The 11,302-nt window shown below is 35.5% G+C and overlaps 2 long non-coding RNA genes across 2 annotated transcripts; both read left to right on the forward strand.

The window, feature by feature from the left end:
* Positions 1 to 270: 270 nt before the first annotated feature.
* Positions 271 to 1,876, forward strand: LOC113290928. The gene is made up of 2 exons (XR_003331608.1): positions 271 to 511; positions 1,473 to 1,876. It is a non-coding gene; the product is annotated as an uncharacterized LOC113290928 (long non-coding RNA).
* Positions 1,877 to 2,996: 1,120 nt separating this feature from the next.
* LOC113330432 lies at positions 2,997 to 4,514 on the forward strand. The gene is made up of 3 exons (XR_003350292.1): positions 2,997 to 3,103; positions 3,311 to 3,376; positions 4,281 to 4,514. It is a non-coding gene; the product is annotated as an uncharacterized LOC113330432 (long non-coding RNA).
* The last annotated feature ends 6,788 nt before the right edge of the window (positions 4,515 to 11,302 follow it).

The raw sequence follows: 11,302 nt of genomic DNA on the forward strand, positions 1-11,302 counted from the left end.
TGATAATCAGAGGTGGTGGTAATCGGCGGTGGTGGGCGGTGGTGGTGGGAGGAGGTGGTGATTATATATATATATAGGTGGTTATTAGGTTGGTTTTAAATTAAATTAGGTTAAGGGTAGGTTAGTCATTTCAACGTTTTAGGACACCCATTATCACTATAGGGAAGGTGGCCTAATAAAACCATGGTCCCCTCAAAAAAAAATCATGGTCCCTAAAAAATCATTCTAATAAAAACCCGATCCATCTACTTGTTTCTCATCTCAAACCGCCTCCTATTTAAGAAGGATAGATAGAATCGGTAAAATAAAAACCCTAACTTATAGAGAGGCAGCCGGATACCAAAATCATTTGTTCGTCAGGAAAAGCGGCCATCATGATTAATGAAGAAGAAAATCAGATCTTGGTTGGTGGTGGTAGCAAACCCGTTGACGGAGGAGAAGCGGAGAAAAAAGATCAGATAACAATGTTTGGAGAGTATGAAATTATAAGACACGAAAAGATTGAGATTGCGTAAGTTAACTGTAGTAACTAACTCTCTTTCTCTATACTGTTTAAGATTTTATAATTAGTGTTATTAGAATCATGGTTATCAAGTTATTTGAGAGTCCTTAGTGGCCTATCTAGGTCTTTTAATTGTCTTAATTATCTCCAATCAAAGGATTTAGGTGTTTCTTTCTTTGGTCATCAGAGTTAATTACCTGAAATAGTGAAATACTATACTTTTCTGATCTAACGACTCAGATTATTTATCTGAAATGCTATCTTATTCTGTTAATTTTCTTATACCACATTTGTTTTCTCAAGGTACTGTTTTGGATTTCTTCTTATATTTTTGTAGCTTAGGTCCCAGTGTGTATGAAAAGGTCAAGGTGAAAGTGTACCATAATGTGATTGGAGATCTGTGTACATGTGACATAACTTGAAATGTCACAAATGGCTCAGGTGTGCCCAGTTCCTTGCTTTCAAATTTGGATGTCTGGAAAAGTATTAGAAATCAATAGTTTTGTGCGTGCTATGGTCTGCTGCCCTGGCATATTGCAATGTCCAGATTGAAGAAAAGTTGCATCTATCCCTCCAAAACATAGTTCTTGCCACCCTAGCTACCACCAAATTACAGTTTCTGGAAATCGGATTAACACTAAAATATGCTTTAGGGATTGGGTGATAAATTTCTGAATGTCTTGGAATAAAGCATCACTTCTTTCCCGAAAATTAGGCATTTTTTTTTGTTCACCACTGCTTGGGCATCATCCACCAGAACTAGTTTGAGTTTCTTTTGCAAAATGTGGAGTCTTGCTTATATAACCTAGCCAAACCCACCCCTTTCTTGGTTGTATGTGGCATAAAGAATGTCCACTCGATCAAGTGAAGCCGAGCAATGGTGAATGCTCGAATTATTTCCTCGCATACTTTGCAAGATTACCCTCTGGTGTTTCAGGTTCTTACTGGTATATGATTTTTACTGCAACAGTAAAACAAGCATGCGTCCTGCATCCAGAAGGTATTGCGCGCTGGCACGAAAAAGCGAGAATCCGAAGGAACGCACAAACTGCCCAGTGTAAGAAAATAAAGCTAGAGAGAGAGAGAACAGAAAAAGAAGAAAGCATCAGATCCAACAACATTAGGTGCTGCTCGAGCAGCCTCTTGGGAGAAACTCTTTGATGCGAGTACAACCTCGATGTTGGTCTGTTGGTCGAATAAATATTTATGTGAATCTCTCTAGAAAGACCCCTTTCAACTTCTACAAAGTATTTTTCTTTTATATCAAGACAAGTTTGTTATTTATGTGAATCTCTCTAGAAACCCTTTCAACTTCTACAAAGTATTTTATATTTATAATGAACTAGTCATTGCGTATGGTCTGCATGATACTTCCTACAGACGGGAGTAATAATTTTGGTGTGTTTGGAACACTTAAGACAGAGAAGTGGGAACCCTAGAAAAATTAAGTTCCATACTACTATGCATATTGCAAACACTTTGCAACCAGCCATATCTTCTTCCCTGTGTGTTTGTCAAGCTTGCACTTCTTTTTTTGATAGGAAAGATGCTCTTTATTAATGAAAGTATATTTACATGATTTTTGATGCAAAGAGAAGTAGAAGTACACATGATTTTTGATGCTCTTTATTTATCCTGCTGGATTAAGGCAAAGCAAATTTTGATGCCAAAGATAGTTCCAGCCTGCATGTGTAGTATGTTTCAAATGGTAAAATCTCGAAGAGAAGTAGAAGTACACACTAAAAAGACTTGTTTGCTGAACCTGCGCAGAAGTTGCTTTTACAAAATTGTGGTTATCTCCACTCCTTTAAAATGCTAAGTCACATGAGCTCTCACGTCGTCCCACGGTGAGTTTGACATCCTTCAAATTAAATTAGATAAAAATTTTGGGCATTAGTAAACTTGGTGAGGTTACTTGTCGATACTCTATTGGTCGAAACATTAAAACATTAATTACTTTATGTTTACACTCTTATTTAATTGGGCTTTTGTAACACTGTTAGAAAAAATGTGGGTGTACAAAATTATGTGTGGATTTACACTTTACTAATTACTTACACTTGGTTTACACCAAATACTTAACTGGACGTTATTAACGCCAGTTAGGTAGACAACACATCCGTTAGTTTGGTCTCCCTTACTGAGCTTAAAAAATAAATTTAAGTACTTGGCAGTGATTTTGAGGCCGAGAAAACAAAGAAGAGACCTGAAATTTCTGTGTGGATTTGAGAGCCGGGTTTGATGCCGATTGAAATCAGCGACCAATGGAGTTCATTGATGGCGATTCTGAATTCTAACAAGACTAATGAGAAGGGTTCGTTTTGGATTCGAATTTGGTTATAATCGTTGCCGTGAAATATACAGCAAGTGAGAGCTATGTCATTGGTTATAATCGATGAATGGTGTTAGTAGACATGGTTTTCTTAGAATTGAATGTCTTGCAGGGCTTATGGTTGTGTTATCGATTTCACGTACAGATGGTGTTTGAGGAAATGTCTGAAGGACCAGTTAAAACTGCAGTCAGCTGCAAATGATGACACAAAACAAAAGGTTTAGCTGCATCCTGTATGTAGCCTACTTCGTTCTTATACACTGTACCTGGTATGATTTTGTCGAATGAATTAAATTTTGTTACTCCATTATATAGCTTAAAACAGTACTCCCGGTTGGAAACATAAAAAGTCTGTATTGGATTTTGGATTTAGGTACTCCTTAGGTTTGGATATCCAAAAGCGAATGTTTAAAGCAGGATCAGACGCCTCAAAAAGATATGATTGGGTTTAATTTATTTATTGCTTTCGTTTGCAGGGAAAATGATGATGATCAACTGAATAGAGGAATGAGCAAGTGGTGAATTCACGACTTTTGTCATTGGTATTCATCCGTGTCATTCTGAATTTTATGTGATTTTGTAGGATTAAAGTCTACAATTTTACTATTAAATTATCATTTATCGGTTAACTTCTAGAAGTTGATAAAGATGCCATATTGCATGTCCTTGGAAAGTTTGGCTTATGAATTAATTGGGCAGGTTTGATCAATTTATTCTTTTTAAAATTTAGGGAGGTTAAAATTTCCATGCTTGAAATATTAAATTTAAATGATCCGAACTTGATTTTTTGGTCGTGCGACTGTGATTACTATTTGCATTCGTAATGCCGATGATCGCTATTACAAATTTTTGTTCTTGATGTGTTCTCGGTTGACCCGAAGAAAAAAAGATTATGGTCAGATGGTTCTAAAATTTGTACAGTATTCTATTGTTAAGAAAGGCCTTAAGAAAATAGAAAGTTAGCAAATTTATACACAATTGATTGATTGAAAGGAACTAGGGGGAAATTGGGTTCCGAGGATCGGCGATAAAACTGAGTCAACTCAGTCTCAAAATTTCTCGACCCTGTTTTTGAATTTTTTCTGATTCTTTCAATTGGTTTTTTGAATCCTTTAATTCTAATCGGACTCAAACCCTTTCTGGATTGTTTTTGATTTCCCCTTCTGTCTAATCTCCTTTGCCCTTTACTTTTCTAGTTTAGAGTCTTTTGTTTTTACTATTTTTTCAGATCTGCTTTAAAATTTTTTTTCCTGGTTTAGTTTTCGCTGATCAATCTGGTTGTTTTCCAATTCAAGTTCGTTAACCTTACCCTTAGTATAATCTGGGAAAATCTTATTTTTCAGTCATTAAGAGTTCTGGATCTAATTTCTTTTACAAAATCTTGTTCAGTATGAGGAATATATTATTAAACCTTACTATCTGGTGCTTGTTTCCCTTGTTTTTCAGGGAGAGAGTCGTTGGAGCTATTGCTCAGTGGAGGCCATCTCAGGTCAATTGCTCGGATTCGAGACTAGGGGGAGAGCTATAGTGTTCTCTACAGTATTCTCTACAGTGGTCTGTAACTTTACTTCTCCGGGAAGATGTATTTCCCTTAGACGCAAGTAAGGTGTATCTAATCCTAAATGGGGACAAAGGAGCTAATTCAAGTATTTGGACTATTGATCAAAAAATAATCATTGCTATTACCTCAGCCCCTTACTTGGGGAGCAATTTTAAACAAGCAGAAGTTTGCATCATCCTTATATCATCTGTCAGCTCTATCATTATTCATAAAAACGAAACCATCATGATTACCTCCCATGTCAGTTAGATTTCAATTTTTTTCTTCGTTAAGATCGACCATTACTACGAAAAAGTGGGTCTTAAAATCATTCTCTCTATTCCATCTTATTTTAGTAATATAAATCTAAATACAAGGATGCATTACGTACAAGTGGCAGAATTAAACAGGAACTATACCTACAAGATTACTTGCAAAAAGAAGATCTTTAGTTACACATGTTTATAATTTTTATGTTCCATCCAACATTTCATATATCTATAAGGTTTCCAGCATTTTTCCTTATTTGGTAAAGTTTCTAACATGATTGGTGCATGGTCAGAAACAACTCTCTGTCGATTCTCTCCTGTATATGATGGATACCTGTCCTTCTATTAGTCCAAGTAAAAGGAAGACCAGTGAAATTAAGATCAACTAATCCTAGAGTTTGGATGCAATTATAGACATAAGAAAAACTACTAGTTGAAGGACTATTTCCTCCTTCCTTATCATCTTTGTGAAGAATAAAATTCATGTCTCCTATAATGGCCCAAGGAAATCTAACAGAACTAACACTAGTGATGAAGTCCCATTGCTCATTTCTAAGATTATTATCTAAAGCACCATAAATAAAGGTAATAAGGAAATGCATGCTATTCTTAATGACTTGAAAATGAAAAACATTCTTCTTAAAAGATATGAGTTTAGCAGAAACTCCCTGATTCCAAGCAATTGCAAACCCTCCAGACTTGCCTATCGAGGGCATTATAGACCAATATTTAATTTTTAACCTTTTAAACACTTTTTCAACTATAGTCATGCTCACTTTAGTTTCAGAAAGAAATATCATATCCAGATTATGAGATTTATTGAGGAAATGAAGGTGATCTTGTTTTAAAGTGGATCTAATACCCTGAAGATTCCAAGATAAAACCTTGAAGTCATACTCAAAGTCTCTTTTTTGCATGACCATATACGAAATAAAACCTTTTTCATAATATGGAAAGTGACTAATGATGATATTTTTAATAAACAAACATATATAAGAGAGCACTGTCAAAAACAAGTTTTCCAAGTTAAAGGTATCTACTGCAATAAAGCTAACAGACAGGAATATTATGATGCTAATTATAGAGTAGAAATTTGAAATCAGAATAACTAAATTCCAGAAGTAGTGTTCAAAATATACCTCACAAATGAGGGCTTTTCCATTGGAGCAGAGCTGTCAGTACTAGCACCAGTTTTGGCCATCTCAGCTGTTATGTCTTTGATATTCCCTTCTTCCCCAGAACCAGAGCTAGAAGCACCATTACTCATTAATGTTTCACCAGAAATGAGACCAGTATTAGCTTCCTTTTGCATATCAAGCACATTTTCTGCCGTTTCCATAGGAAGACAATTTTCATCTTCATTGATAAAAACCCAATCATTCTTATTTGTCTCCTTAGCTTGACCATTTTCTTCTCTTGTCTCATTTATCACTACACCGTTCCTTCTTCCCATAATAGAGTATAAACTTATCATCCTGAACCAGTCATCATGTTTCCTTTGTTGCTTGCTTTCTTTGGAGCTGCTACCTTCCTGAATAGGAGCTTTTCTCTTATCCATTTTCTTTGACTCATCAATTAACTTGCTGCTCTCTACCTTATTTTGCTTACTGACTTCATTCTGATCATCACTAATTTTCCTCCCATCACCAATGACTCCAATATCACTAGTTCTTCTAATTTCAGATGGCAGAACAACTTCTTCAGTTTCAATTCTTCTTCTCTTAGTACCTCTATTTTGGTCATCAACCCTGTCAATCTCACTATCATATATTTGTAGGTTGTTAGTAACAACAGTCAGAACAACAACATCATTTCCATTACTTCTTTGAGCAGCCTGAGCTGGAGCATTTTTATTATCATACTCAACATTGTAAACATAGACCTTTGGACAGGTCTTTCTGTAAGCAGCAATTCTAGGTTTGCATTTATCCTCTGAATGATCTCCATCCACATATCAACATTTTCTGCAAGTGCCATGAGGAATCCCCATAAAGAAAATGTTGAGCCTGATAGTTTCTCTGTCATTATTGTCTATGATTATGATCTTAATTTCATGCACCAATATTTTTGATATGTCAGCAACTATGTGGGCTTGGTATTCTCCTTGAGAGTTATTTGGACCTCTCAGGGAGAGAACCCTGCCAACCTTACATGCCACCTGATGAGCCACAAAACCTTTTTCAACCAAGTCACCTCTTAAGTTGAATGTGATCCAGAAATCTTACGCATTGAAATCAACATCGTCCACTCTAACCTCACTAATGTGCATGCGCATAGTAAGGAGTTTTTCATGAGCTCTGTTTGGAATGGAGTATATAATAGCAACAAAGTCTGCAGCATTTGAGAACCATATAATAAAAATCTTCGGATTAGAAGTCTTCTTTACAATTATTCTCCCAGTTGGAGACCATGACTGATTGAGAGCGAAAGCTAATTCTCCAGTTTTAAGACCCCTTGGATCATCACCATTTTTGATTTCCTTGAACAACTTAACAATGAGCCTTGGATATCTTTTTTCTATCAATTTCAATAGTAGCCTCCATAAGGAATTCAACATACTGTTTTAGAGATTTTGACAGAGGTTGAACTCTATCTTCAATAACTTCTGTAAGATGAGCAATGTAGTTAAGAGTATGAATATCAGACATTGAAAAATCTTACTGGGGCAGCATGTTAAAGAAACTTGGATTAAAGAAAATAACTATAACACAAAAATTTTCCATCAATATGCTTCTGATAGGAAAATATATAATAAGATACATACTTTAAGAGATAATTCTCGGTTATGGATAGAAGGACAACAACAACTTAGTAACCTCGTGACAAACCACTTTAAGAGTATTGCTGACTCTTGCGGCAACAACATTAACCCCATATTTAGTGAAATTTTATCCCCATCGATTAAGGAAGAAGATAATTTTAAACTGACTGTTATCCCTAATGAAGATGAAACTAAAGATACGTTGTTCATGATGAATGCTTGGGGGGCTCCTGGTCATGATGGCTTCCCCCCTGGATTCTACCAACAACACTGGGACCTTCTTAAGGACGATATAGTCTCTTGGGTTCAGAAAGTTTTTAGAGACAGATGTTTCAACCAAAAAATAAACCATTTCTTTATTACGCTAGTGCCCAAAACCCCTAGTGATTTTAGGCCTATTACTCTTAGTAATGCCCTTTATAAAATATTGACTAAGATTATTGCAAATAAGATTAAACCGTTATTAGATAGAATCATTTCTCAGAATCAATCGTCTTTTATCCCAAGTAGACAAATAACAAATAATGTAGTTGTAGCGCACGAAATTCTTCATACTATGAGAACCAGTAAAAGAAAAAATGGTCATATGGCCATAAAGCTTGACCTTTCTAAAGCTTTTGATCGAATTGAATGGAACTTTGTGATCTTTGATCTTAACAAATTTGGTTTTTCTGATGAATTCTGTGATTTGGTTTACAACTGCATGTCTACTGTCTTTTTTTCGGTTCTTGTAAATGGCTCACCTGGTGAAACTTTTTTTCCTACTAGAGGAATTAGACAGGGTGACCCTATGTCACCCTACATTTATCATCTTCATGGAATCTCTCTCTAGACTTCTATTCCATGCTGAGTCTATAGGTAAAATCTCGGATATTAAATTAACTAGGAATTTCCCTTATGTTTCCCATTTATTCTTTGCTGACGATTCCTTTCTTTTTACTACTGCTTCTATTGTGCAAGCTAGAAATCTTATCGATGTTCTGAAAATTTTTAGTAAGTCCTCAGGCCAAGTTATCAACTATCAAAAGTCAGGAGTCTACTTTAGTAAAAAAGTAGAAAACAAACATTGCAAACTATTAGCAAGAATCCTCAAGGTAGGAAGAATTACTAAGAAAGACACCTATTTAGAGACTCCGTTATTTTTTAACAGATCCAAAAGTTTCAACTATCAAAATATGCTAAATAGAGTTTACAATAGGGTCCAAGGCTGGAAAGAGAAAATTCTTTCTCAAGCAGGTAAAACTACTCTCATCTGCTCTGTCACCAGTGCTATACCAATGTACCAAATGATGTGTTTTCTTCTTCCCAAAAAAACTCTAGATAAATTAGACTCTCTGCAAAGAGATTTTTGGTGGCAGAAGAGTAAGGATAATAAAAGTAGGTATATTAAGGCTTGGGACTTCATCTGTTCTAGAAAGGCCAATGGTGGGTTAGGTATTAAGAGTCTTTATAAGTTTAACTTAGCCTTACTCACTAGGCTTGCTTGGCGCTGATTCAAAATCCTGATAAACTGTGGTGTATAATTCTTAAAAACAAATACTTCCCAAAATCTGATCCTCTTTGTTATAAAAAGAAGTCTGTTAAATCCTGGGTTTGGACTAGCATCTGTAAGGGTCTAGACATCATTAGAGAAAACCACGGTTGGTAGGTAATGGTAAGAATTTGGATGTGTAGTCTGATAAATGGTTACCTGATGGAGAAACTCCTAATCCTAGAAACAATAGTTGTTTTTCTATTGTTTCTAAAGTGTCTGACCTAATTAACAATGATAGAAAATGGAATACGAATCTTATAAAACATGTTTTTGATGATGACACTGGAAGGAAAATCAGTATGATTGAACCTAGCTTTGACCCTGATAAAAATGATTCAATGATATGGTTAGGAACTAGGGATGGGATGGTCTCTGTTAAATCTGCATATAATTTCTTGTGTGATAGGAAGCATGTTGGCTGTAGTGTAGAATGGAAAGGTATTTGGAACTTATATATCTTGCCGAGGGTAAAAATTTTCATGTGGAAATCCCTGTGTGATTGCTTGCCAGTTAGGGAAATCTTAGGAAAGTATTCTCCTTTGGATACCCATTGCCCTCCTTGTAACAATAACGAAAAAGAAAGTATTGATTATCTATTCACAAGGTGTGTTTTCTCTGAAGCAATTTGGAGAGGCTTATCCTTTGATAACATATTTTATTCGGCAACTAACTTGTCTTACAGAGATTGGTGCATTTTGTGGCTGAAAGACAGAAACAACAATAGTTATTTTGCTTATGTGCTATGGTTCATCTGGAATTATAGATGTAGGGTTGTTTTTGATCATGTTAATCCTAACCCAAGTGACCTGATTAATATCATCAAGAAAGATTGTCCTCAATATCTGAGAAAGTCTCCAAGTGTTGCTGTCAATCTTAGCTCTTCTCATGTTTGTGATATTTCTCATCCATGTTGCATGCATGAAAATACTGATCACCCTCAGAGAACAAGCTTTATTTATGTTGATGCTGCTTTTCATGAGAAGTCAAGGAAATGTTCTTATGGAATTGTTGAAGTAAATGACAAGAACTTGATTGTGAATTTTTCAGGAGGAACAGGTTGGTGTCTAAGTACTGAAGAGGCAGAATCAAAAGCCTGTAATGAAGCCATAAGATGGGTGCGGAAGCGTAATCAGGAAAGCTTCATCTTCCTAAATGATAATCTGAAGGTAGTTGACAGTCTAAAGGGGAGCAATTTTGCCGTTAATTGGATCTCCAAAGCTATTTTGCTTAATGCTTTAGAATCCAAAAAACTTGTTACTTGTTCGTCTTTTGTATATACTCGGAGGTCTTGTAATAAACTAGCGGATAACTTAGCTAAATTCCTTATAAGATATGCGGATGTGCATGTCGATTCTAGTAGTTGGGATGCTTCTAGGAAGGAAATCTGGTCCAGTGTGATATGTAAAGGAAACAACGTAATGGCTTTCGGTTAGTTCAATGTATTTTCCTTTTATCAAAATAAATAAATAAATAAATAAATATTAAATTTAAATATATTATTATAAAAAATAAGTGAGAAAATTGGATTGCGATCAACTGTTATCTAACTATGAAGTGTGTATTTATCTTCCCTGGGTCATCTGCATTGCTTATATGTACAAAGAAAAGAAATGTGATTTTTAAGTCCCTTGAAATTGGTGGTTCAGCTAGCGACGATTCCGCATTGCTTATACGTATCTTTGCTAGGTCATCCACATTGCTTATATGTACGGAGAAAAGAAATGTGATTTTGAAGTCTCTCGTAAGACGTGAAATCTATATCCCAAGAGTGGATACAGGGTACATTATTATTTTAGAACTACTGACAAAGCCCCTAGGTGAACAAATTAGTGATAAGAAAAAACCGGTCATATTATTTCTACCAAATAAAAACCGTTTCAAATAAAACTGGGACAAAAACCACAAGCCAAATAATAATGTGTAAACTTAGTTTTTGTTACTTTTAAAAAAGCCAAACATACCCTTCGACCTTTTCTTCTTCTTCTCTGATTTCTTCTTTATTCTGTCTCCTTCTCCCACCACCATCATCACCATCAGCAACAATGGAACTGCACCAGAAGAACGGCGCTGATTCGAGAGATGAAGAATTCGAGAGACGTTTTCTCTTATTCATTTCCCTAAAACTGAGAAAAGAAGAAACAACAGTTGCCGCTGTTTTATCACCTGAAATTGAGAGTAAATATCGTTGCTGCTGATCGAGAAATAGATCGAGAATTGGGAGATGAGAAAAGGGTAAGATAGAGATGATGGACTTTGGTAAGATTCAAGATGGGTTGAATCTGAGATTGCAAGAAATTGGATCTGCATCTCACCTGGGGTTGATTCAGAAATTGAAACTCAGAGTTGAGTTAGATTGAGAAGATG

Source organism: Papaver somniferum, chromosome 1 (genome assembly GCF_003573695.1).
Source record: "Papaver somniferum cultivar HN1 chromosome 1, ASM357369v1, whole genome shotgun sequence".
Taxonomy (NCBI): domain Eukaryota; kingdom Viridiplantae; phylum Streptophyta; class Magnoliopsida; order Ranunculales; family Papaveraceae; genus Papaver; species Papaver somniferum.